General features: G+C 41.8%; 1 long non-coding RNA gene across 1 annotated transcript; it reads right to left on the bottom strand.

Moving 5' to 3' along the window:
• Positions 1 to 409: 409 nt before the first annotated feature.
• On the bottom strand, positions 410 to 8,448 carry LOC120400334. The gene is made up of 4 exons (XR_005595742.1): positions 8,392 to 8,448; positions 5,580 to 5,667; positions 4,085 to 4,211; positions 410 to 557 (listed from the first exon to the last, which is right to left on the bottom strand). It is a non-coding gene; the product is annotated as an uncharacterized LOC120400334 (long non-coding RNA).
• Positions 8,449 to 9,964: the final 1,516 nt, after the last annotated feature.

Below are 9,964 nucleotides of genomic sequence, written 5' to 3'. Positions count from 1 at the left end.
GGGAGGGGGTCTAGAGGCCATGCAGCTCCACGGTGGGTGTTACACACTGTACGGTCAGTCTGTGACGGGACCCAGCTCCTCTGACACCACAAACTGAAAGGATTTGTACAAGTTGTAAAAATTAAAGATCTACCCAGAGGAGCTCACAGAAACCGACAGAGATGTTGGGACCTTGATCTATAAACACCCAGGTGAGGAAATAACATGCAACAGGGAGATTTTTTTAGGGAATTTTATTTTATTTTAAATTTAAAAAAATAAACCAGATGGAATTTTAAAGGAGATGAATGATAGAAACAGCCCCCTTGCCTCCCACCAATACACACTTCAGCAATATTATCTGAAACCAGCTTGCTTTTATTAAAAGGAGAGTAACAAATCTTATATGAGTGATACAATGGATCCCTTCTGGAATTTTTCCAACTCACAAGATTTTTTACAGCCTAAATAAACAGCACATCAGTGTTCCATTGAAGCAGGATTTGATGATTTTAGAAGCAAGTGGCTGTGTGCCAGATTCCCAGAGATCCTCCCTAGACAATCAGTCAAAAAGTTGCCTGTATGAAGGAAAGAGAATCAGATTTTTGGATGTTTTCCTTTAGAACAGAAATACTATGATGTTTGATTTCCAATCAAAAGGCAGCGAAGGAATTGCCTTGTCACTCTATGGTGAGTGAAGGAATCCCTGGTTAACTCCAGCACAGGGAAGTCATTTTTCCTATTGCAACATTCTGTTACAGAGTTTTAAAGGGGATAGTCATATGTATCTAAACAGGAGAACTGGCTGCCTATAAGAACTACAGTGGAGAAAAGCACAATGCTCATCCAGGCACAGTTATTCTATTAAACACACCTTAGGCACAGCTGAAGCTAAAATGATAGATAAGTATTTAGGTGATAAATAACTTACTCTTCAAGAAAAAGGGAAATTTCACTTCTATCAATGGTTAACTTTGTTCTGAGGGCAATGCCATATTAGCAGCCTGGCCTGATAACAGCATGGATATCTGAGCATGCTCAGTGAATCAGCCAGGAGGGTTACCGAGCAGATGCAAGCATGGGTACTCCAGCCTAGTTCCCTGATTCTCACTCTGCAGGCTAAAGGGGCTCCCAGCTTCACATTGCCTGCCCCGACCTGCATATTTGGTGTTTTAATAGGTGGGGAAATCTCCCACTCTCCCAAATGCTTCTCAGGGAGCTGTACATTAATAGGACCAGACAGGGTGTCCTGTATAATTTATGACAGATAATGTCTGAAACAAGCAGAGCAGAAATAAAAAAGCTTAGAGATTTACAATGTGGCCAGTCTAATTTTAACTGGAACCTCGATGTTTAAACCATTCAAAAAATATATGTATAGTGTTCACATTGACATCACCAAGATTTTTACAACTACCTCCCTTGGTTAAGGGCTAAGACTCTGTACTGAGCTGCTTTATGGATGGAAGGAATCATGAGCCCTTAAATGGTTTTAAATCCTTTGTAGACTGGTGCCATTTTAATTACATAGAAGAGTGAGCACTCTGATAATATGCCTGTGTCACCCACTGGTCAGTGTGTGTTACGTGTCCCCTCTGTGCCTGATCTACAGTGAATGGGAGTCTGTTACAGCCCCAGCTAGAGAGCCTGGTCCTTTGATCTGTAGAGACCCAAAAGCTTCCTTCTGGAGATGTCTGGTTCATTCTCCAATCTGTTGAGCAAGATAGTGCCTAGCACACAGATGTGTTACAGCATCTCCAGTCTGTGAGCTCTCATACACAAGCTACTATATTTTAACATAGTTCCTCATATGCATTAATATTAGCAGCGTCTGGACCCACATATTCTGTAAGGAAGCCCAGTGACATGCTGCACGGTGCTGGTCGAACACAATTTTAATGAATTTTTCAATTTCCACTCAAATATTCTTCACACTGGGTCTGTCTGGATGGAAACTTGAGGGAGGACCAGGACAGCTGTGATTTAACTAATTTGAATATACTTTACCTTATTTACTTTTTATTTTTTTACCCTCCTTACACACACACAAACTTACACCCATCCTCAGGTGTCAGTAAACTCCAAACTCTTCAGCTTTTCTTTTTTTATTAAGCTGTAGCTTTAGAGTTTGCAAGCTGTATAAATAAAAACGCTCAGCTGACAACAGCTATTTGTTCCCAGAATTTCATACCTTTTAAGGCCAGAACGGACCAACAAATCATCTAGTCTGACCTCCTGTAAGACATAGCCCATGGAATTTCCCTGCAGTTACCCCTATATTGAGCCCAGCAATTTGTATTTGATTATCTTCCACAAAGGCATCTATCCTTGATTTGAAGACCCCAAGAGATGGAGAATACCTCATTTCCTTGATACCTTGTCCCAGTGGTTAAACATCCTCATTGTAAACATTTTTCTGTTATTTCTAACTTGATTTGTCTGGCTTCAGCTTTCAGCCAGTGGTTCTTGTTCTCCCTTCTCTGCTAGATTAAAAAGCCCTTGAGAATCTTGTATTTTCTCCCTGTAAATATACTTAAACACTTCAATGCAATTACTGGAGACACCCACATTAGATGATGATTCCCTTTGACAAGTTTTATATTATATTAATTAATTATATTATATTATATGAATGTGTTTTACTGAGATTGTAAGGTGCTAGTTTTTCATTCCGATTCTTGAGCAGTGCTAAGTCAAACTCTTTGCAATAATATAATTATGTTACATCCTGACAACTATATTTATCAACTAACTTCAAAGTCATCTAAAAATAAAGCAGGTTTCTTTAGCAAGACCTAATATGCTAAAATCCCTGTTCACTATATTAACTATATTCCTAATCTTTAATTCTTTATTGATTGAGTCATCATTTCCATTATTTTGCCACGGATTGATGTCAAGCTCACTGGCCTCTAGTTTCCTGGGTTATCTTGCCTGTCCTTTGTGCCTATTGGCATAACATTATCACGCTTCCCATCTTCTGGAATTTTCCCAACATTCCAAAATGTCTCAGAAATGATCAGTGGAACAAAGATCTCCTCACCTAACTCTTTGAGGATTCTGTGACAGAAGTTCTCTAGGTCTGCTGATTTAAAAACGTTTATCCCTAGCAGATGCTAACATCCTCCTTAGTTACTAATGGACTAGATAGAAGTCACCATCCTCATGTAATATCAGTACATCAACCTGCTGATTTCCAAATACAGAACAGAAATATTTATTGAACACTTCTGCCTTTCCTGCCTCATTGTGAAGATTTTTTTCAACATCTAGGAATGGGTCTATACCATTATAAGCATTTCTTTTCTTCCTGAAATTTTAAAACAATGCTTTCTTGTCCTTACACCTGTCAGCTGAGGATTCTTCCCTTTGCATATTGCTGCACTTCATTACTTCCAATTTAGATTGATTGCTATTTCCTCTGTATCCCATTGGTTATAGATAACGTTCTATTTCTCACAGTTGCCTTCACTTCTCCTGCAGACTGCTAAAGAGTAGACACAGCCTCCACACTCTCTTTGCCAGACTTTTGTTTTTCCTGCTTGATTTCTACATTCTAAAATATAAAAGCAATGTAGACAATGGTATATTTGGGCCCCAACGCCTGCCCGTATATAAAGCTATGGCAGAATATGGAGTCTGTAAAAGGGTCCAGGGGGCGAGGAGGAATTCTCCCAAAGCATGAGCAGCACACGGCTGCCATAATAGATCTATTCTGTCCCTGTTACAAGCACTGGAGTTGGGTGGTGCTGGAGATGTTGCTGGAGGCTGTCAGGTCTCTGGGGGCAATCCCAATAGCACTGAGCACAGGAGAAAATCTGGGTTGCTCCTAGCTGTAGAATAGCCCATGTGCAGCCTGGGTTGGGCTGTTCTATGTAGGAGAAACCACTGGGGTGGTTCTAATACATGCTGGGACCACTTCAGCCCTCAGGTGGCCTAGAATATGAGCAGCACAAAAGTGGCTTAAAGCCTCCCTTTGGCCCTGCCCTTGGGCCACATGTGCTGAGCCTCCGAGAGCATTAAACAACAGCTCAGGTGTGCGAAGGAGAGGAACAGGCATTTCTGTTCCCGCTGCAATGTCTGCCTTGTGCAATGCTGAACTTACCTTTCACAGCAGAAATGATGTCTATCACATATGCCAATGATTTTAGAATTGAAGAGACATCTCTTAAAGTAACAATTACCCCCACGGAGTCTACATTGCAGGAAGGGATTCTTAGCCTGGGAGAATTCTGCACACAGAAAAAAAAAGTCACTCATCATTCTTCAGAGCTAAATAGGCGCTGTGATCCCAAGAGGACAGGCATTTCTTATTCAGTTATACCTGACCGTATCAGCCCAAAAGTTCAAGTCCAAACTTTTATCACAGGGTTAGTGCTATTGAGATGGGTGTAGTTCTGTGACCATTCGTGGCTGCCACTAAGAAGAGAATGCAGCAAGTTCATTAAACAGGGGCACTGGCCCTTGGGCTGCAGAGTTGAGAACTGTAGCTTTCAGCATAGGGTCCTTTGCTGCCCTCTGCCTTTAAGTGAGGGAAAGCTTGCAGCTGCTCAGATTGCCATTTTTCCCTAGGTGGCTCCTGCTGTGGGTTTGATTCCCTCTGTCTCTAGCAGTGACGTGCCAGACAGTATCACAAATGCAATTTGGTGAAGTAGGGCAGAACTGGGTTGGATGGCTACACATTTTTGAAATAGAATAGCTTGAAAAAGTCCCTTCCCGTTTCAAATCATGCCTGTCTGTGAGACTCTGTACAGATTTTTTTTTCTCTGAAATCTCACTTGGAAATAATGTCTTCATGACCAGTTGCCAGATTTTGGTTACACATGAAGGGCCTGTTATTTTGAAAATGCAGCCCCAGTGTGCACACTCAAAGCTTGTAGACTATTTAGGTTAGAACATTTTGAACTGAAGGTTATTGTGCAATCTAAACAGACACATTGTCATGTCTGCAAACACTGTCCCACCCCTCAGATAATATAATTTCTTAGAAAGCAGCCAAGTACATCATAGTGACAGATTCTTAGAGAGAGTGGGGCTAAGACACTAAGACGAAGGGCTGCCACTTTAAGGACATGAGGCCTGACTTTATAATAGAGGTTGTGAAAGGCACAGAATTATGAACACTAGCCAGCTTCAGAAGTTACATTTTAACTCCCAGCTCTATGCACTTTGTCTTTCACCAACGGGAGTATTGAACAGAAGTTGGCCACACCTCAATTTCTTTACCAATTTCTTCACCATTCTGACGTTCAGTTCTGTGATTGCCTGTTAGAGGAAGAGTATGCACAGTGCAGAGACAATATAGGGTTGTTTAAGCAGCAAGCCTCAGAAATATCTGAGGAAAACATTATGGCAATATTTTTCCACTGGTCATAATTCAGTCAAATCTTTATGTATTTTCTTGGGGGCAGCAAAGACACACTCCTAACATCCAGACAATTCCACTGCCAAATTTCCCATATTGTCTGAAAACTTCAGAGGTGCTAGAGCTCCTAAGCGAAAAGTCAGAAACATATTTTCTAATAGACAGTAGTAGACAATCTTAGTATAGATGCCCATATATCCCTCTGTATCATCCATCATTTTCATTTACGTCTTACCTGGTGCACCCTGGAGCACTAGAAGGAAAACAGCAAACAGCAGACAAAGGATCTTCATTGCTGAAGGTCAGCCAGCAACTCAGTGTAACTGGAGAGAAGAGACAGAAAGACAGGGAGGAGGCAAAAAGTCCCTATATTTATAGGACACTGGGAATATGCTGAGCTGTAGAAACAGAAGAAGATTAAAATTTCTTGGGGCCCTGGGCACAAAGAACATTTGGGGACCCCCACAGACACTCCCCTCACCACATGGCCCTGCTTCCTGCTCCTCCACTTCCCCCCAAGGTCCCGCCCCCCAGCCAGGCTGGAAGCCAGCCCTGGGCTGTGGTCAGAGTCACCCAAGGAGCTAGGGTCACTGTGGGGAGCTCCAGACCCTCCACCTGCCCTGGGTGGCACATTTTGGGCGGCTGGGACGTGGGCCAGGGGCTGCTCTTGGGCATCCTGGCCCCCTGCCCAGGGCAGGTAGAGGGTCCGGGGCTCCCCAGAGCGGCCCAGGATCCCTGGGTGTTCTTACTGTGGCCTGGCTCTAGCTTCTGGCCTGGCCAGGGGGTGGGATCCCCAGGAAAGAGGAGGAGCAGGGGATGGGGCCACAATTTCAGTGGACCCCGCACTTCTATACTGGTTCTGGTGCTCCTACAGGGGTTTCCAAATTGGGCAGGGCCGCCAGGCATGGGCTCCATAGACCTGTGCATTAATCTGCCACTGTGTAGAAATATTATTTTCATCCAAACGGCATTTATAATGTGTTCTGTAGTCTCATAATAATAATAATGATTTTATCTATACAGCTGAACAGCTCCTAGGAATATTTCAGGGAAATACGATTGTGTGATGCAAAATATATTTTAAAAAACAAATTTTGTGTAACTAATTTTAATGTTAATTGAGTGTCTTAAATTGGGTTTCTCATCCTAATCTCTTTTTCCTTAGCCAAAATAAGAATGATTGGAGAATTATTGCACAATTAAATATTTTATTAGCCAAGATAGAATTGAAAGCAATTAAGAAATTACAGAAAGTAATAGAAAGGTGGTTGGATGTTCATGTTTATGAAATGTGTAATAATGAATGCTAAAAGGTAACAAGTCACATAAATTCATTCAAGGCCTTATCACAGTTGTGTTACATAGACAAACTTTACCCTAGTTCTTTACTATGTTGGGCAACTGACTTTGGTACTAACAGGAACTATGAATCCTTTAGTGCAGATTCTTATCCATTTCTAATCAAAATGTTCCCCAGTGGAATTAAGGGAGCACCCTCTGGTAGTTTTAACAAATAGCTCTAAAGTTACTACTTAGAAAATTAGACAAGTTACTTAAGTACTAAGAATTAAATCACAATTCATTTTCACACTTTGTGTAGATAATGATTCAAACTATTTGAATTTCTCTGGAATTTTACCACAATTCTTTGTTCTTAGCCCACTTGAACTAAATATTCAAGGTTAACTCAATATTCAGACAGTGGGAACAATCTTTAGTTTACCAGCCAATTCAAAGCTTCTTCCTCCTTTTGGGAAAGAAGCTGTGAATTTCCTGACTTCAACACTCAGAATCACATACTGAGTTACCCTAATTTCTAGACAACAACGATTCAGTTTGTTAGTGAAATACACGTATACATCACACATTCTATTACATCACACTCTCATTTATCTGACTGGCCTGGGCAACATCCAGACTGTCAGGTAACTGGACATTTCAACAAACAGAAGAAGTGTTAGAGAATTTAGTGCTAGAAGTCAGAGAGAGGAGGAGGAGGGGAGGGGACTGAGCTAATCTTCGCTCCTGTATGCTAAAGTGATGGTGGTCCCCAAGGACAGAGCCCAAAGGGAGGCAGAGAGGAGGGTGGAGGAGGGAAAGGGGGAAGGAAGGACGGATGAGAGAGGAAAGGAGGGCAGAGAGGCTGCAGGAGACAGAAGCCTCCTTGGTGCTGCTTTGAGCATTTCCCAGCACTGACAGAGCCAAGGGAGTGAGACAGCCCTATCCCTCACTATTTGTACTAGTGCTTGTGGAGCCCAGGGCATCAGTGCCGGGATGCCCTCAGGAAGCGCCAAGGTGGCTGTGGTCTCAGGTGGCTAATTAACCTCTTCCTGCATCTTTTTTCCTTCCACTTTTCTCTCCTCTATCCTCCTCTCTACCTTCCTTCTCTCTCCTCTCTCCTGCCCTGTTCTCTTTCCCTTAATTTCTCTTCTGTCTGCACCTGTGGTTCTCTCCCTGAACCCTTCTCCTTTCAATCTCCACCTTAATCTTTTCATCTGTTTTCTTTTTGCCAGTTCTCTCTCTCTCCCTCACATCACCTCTTCTCTCCTCCCCTACTTTCTCCCCATTTTCTCGCTGCCATCATCCCTAACTTCAGAAATCCTCCCAAATCACAGTTCCCAGAGCCCTACGGTTAGTTAATCAGTGGGTGATTAGCTAACACACCACTACAGGGGGACATACTGTGCATTCAGAGAACTAGGATTTCTGGATACAGGGAATTTGGATAACTGGAATTAACCTGTAGATGGTTTTAATTCAAGTATCTTTACAATAACCAAGTTTTTATTGGGGCAAACAAAATGCATATAATTGTGCCACTTATCCACTAAAACTGGCATGAAGATGTGTTCTCCAGTTCTCCGTCACAGTGACCCTGAGTAGTTTCTCGAGCTCGCTAGAAAGTTCCTTTAGATAGTTCACTCACTCAAGGGGTTATGACAGCTGTGTGCTTCTTCTCTTTCTGGATCTCACAGCCATCTCCCTAGATGGAACATTAAAGGAAATGTTAATAGGGTGAGCATAAAGGAAGTGACTTTAGTAGTTACCAGACTGGGGGTGCTCTTAGTAGCCCGGTGATGATAGTCCCACTCACTGTCTCTCTCATCCAGATATATGAGCGTTACATGGATGCTTTGACCCAAACTGCTTGTTTTATACAGATTCTCAGGGCTTAGTTTCTTCTTGGCAAAGCTGCTGTGGGCCAATCAGAAAGTGACCCCTGCTTCTGGGGAAGGTTTGAACTGTCCAACCACAATCTGGATGCTGGAATTCTTGCAATTCTGTCTCTGCAAATTTCCATGGTCTTTGTGCAAAACATCTTGCGCCCTCCCAGATTGTGCAAGACACATTAGGCCACCGTGTCTTTTGCAAAACATCTTGGGACATATAACGAACACCTGCTGGTTTAGCTCTGCTCAACAACTTATTTCTGCAAGCGACTTCCCACAGGCCTCCCTGCGGCGTGGTCCTTGGCCAACTTGACACAACTCTGAGACCTTCCTCAAGTGGCAGTTTCCCTGTCAGCACTTTGAGCTGCCAGCAGAAATACCCACTCTGAAGGAGAGATACTTTGCATAAAGCCCTTTCACATTTCTTGATGATTCTATATGTTTTTTCATAACTTATAATGCTGCAATATAAAGTCATTTGACTCATTTGCCTGGTGTATTACTGATAATGTTGGCCACAATTAAATCAATATATAAAACAATTTTTTCTTCATGACTCTGTACCAGTAGCTCAATAATCTCTACATTTGATTTGTAAAATGGTAGACTTGACTCATATGTTTACATATAGTAATAATTAATACTGATACTTATTAGTAATAATAATGTTAAAATTAATCAGGCATTATGGTTGTGTAGTCCATATTACATTTTAATTGAGTTCACCTTACAGATTTTCACTTCCTATTGGTCTTGAATGTACCACTTTGTAGAATATAAACCACACACTTTCTTCCCTTTGTTAAAATTAGTTAGACCTTATAGGTGCCACCGCAGGGAGTGACACCTTAATTTGAGATTGGAAGACACATTCTTTTATATGCCCCTGTTTTCAATTACTTAGAAATTTGCCATATTTAAAGTATTTAAAGTTCTCTGTGCCATGCAGTGAACAGAGAATGCTTTGGTTGTTTTTTGTTGTGTTTTGTTTGTTTTTAGCAACATGCTCTATCAAGCTCTACTGAGGAAAACACATCTGTGAAATGGGCGTTTTGATCTTTTATCATTCAACCAAATCTGAATGGCTTTCCACAGAAGCAGAAAATAACCTTCCTGGCTTCAGGGCCTTTGCTTACCAAATATTGCATTTCTACTGCAATCCATGAAAGCTTTAGAATGCTTCAGAAAAAAGAGCTGGAAAAAATGTAATAATAGAAAGAATTAAGCAACCCAACCCTAGCCTCAAAAATATCCCTCTATACTATCCCTGGATTGTATTTACTTCTTACCCGAAGCAATCTGGTGCACAAAAACAGCAAGGAGAAGGTAAAGCATCTTTGTGGCACAGTGTCATTCGGGATTTCAGTATCATTAGAGACAGAAAGCACACACACAAAAAGAGGAGCTAGACAATCCCCATACTTAGGGTGCTGGTGATTGTGATATACAG

This window comes from Mauremys reevesii, linkage group 3 (assembly GCF_016161935.1).
Source record: "Mauremys reevesii isolate NIE-2019 linkage group 3, ASM1616193v1, whole genome shotgun sequence".
NCBI lineage: Eukaryota > Metazoa > Chordata > Testudines > Geoemydidae > Mauremys > Mauremys reevesii.
The sequence above is the reverse complement of the archived record's forward strand: the minus strand, read 5'-3'. Positions and strand labels throughout refer to the sequence as shown.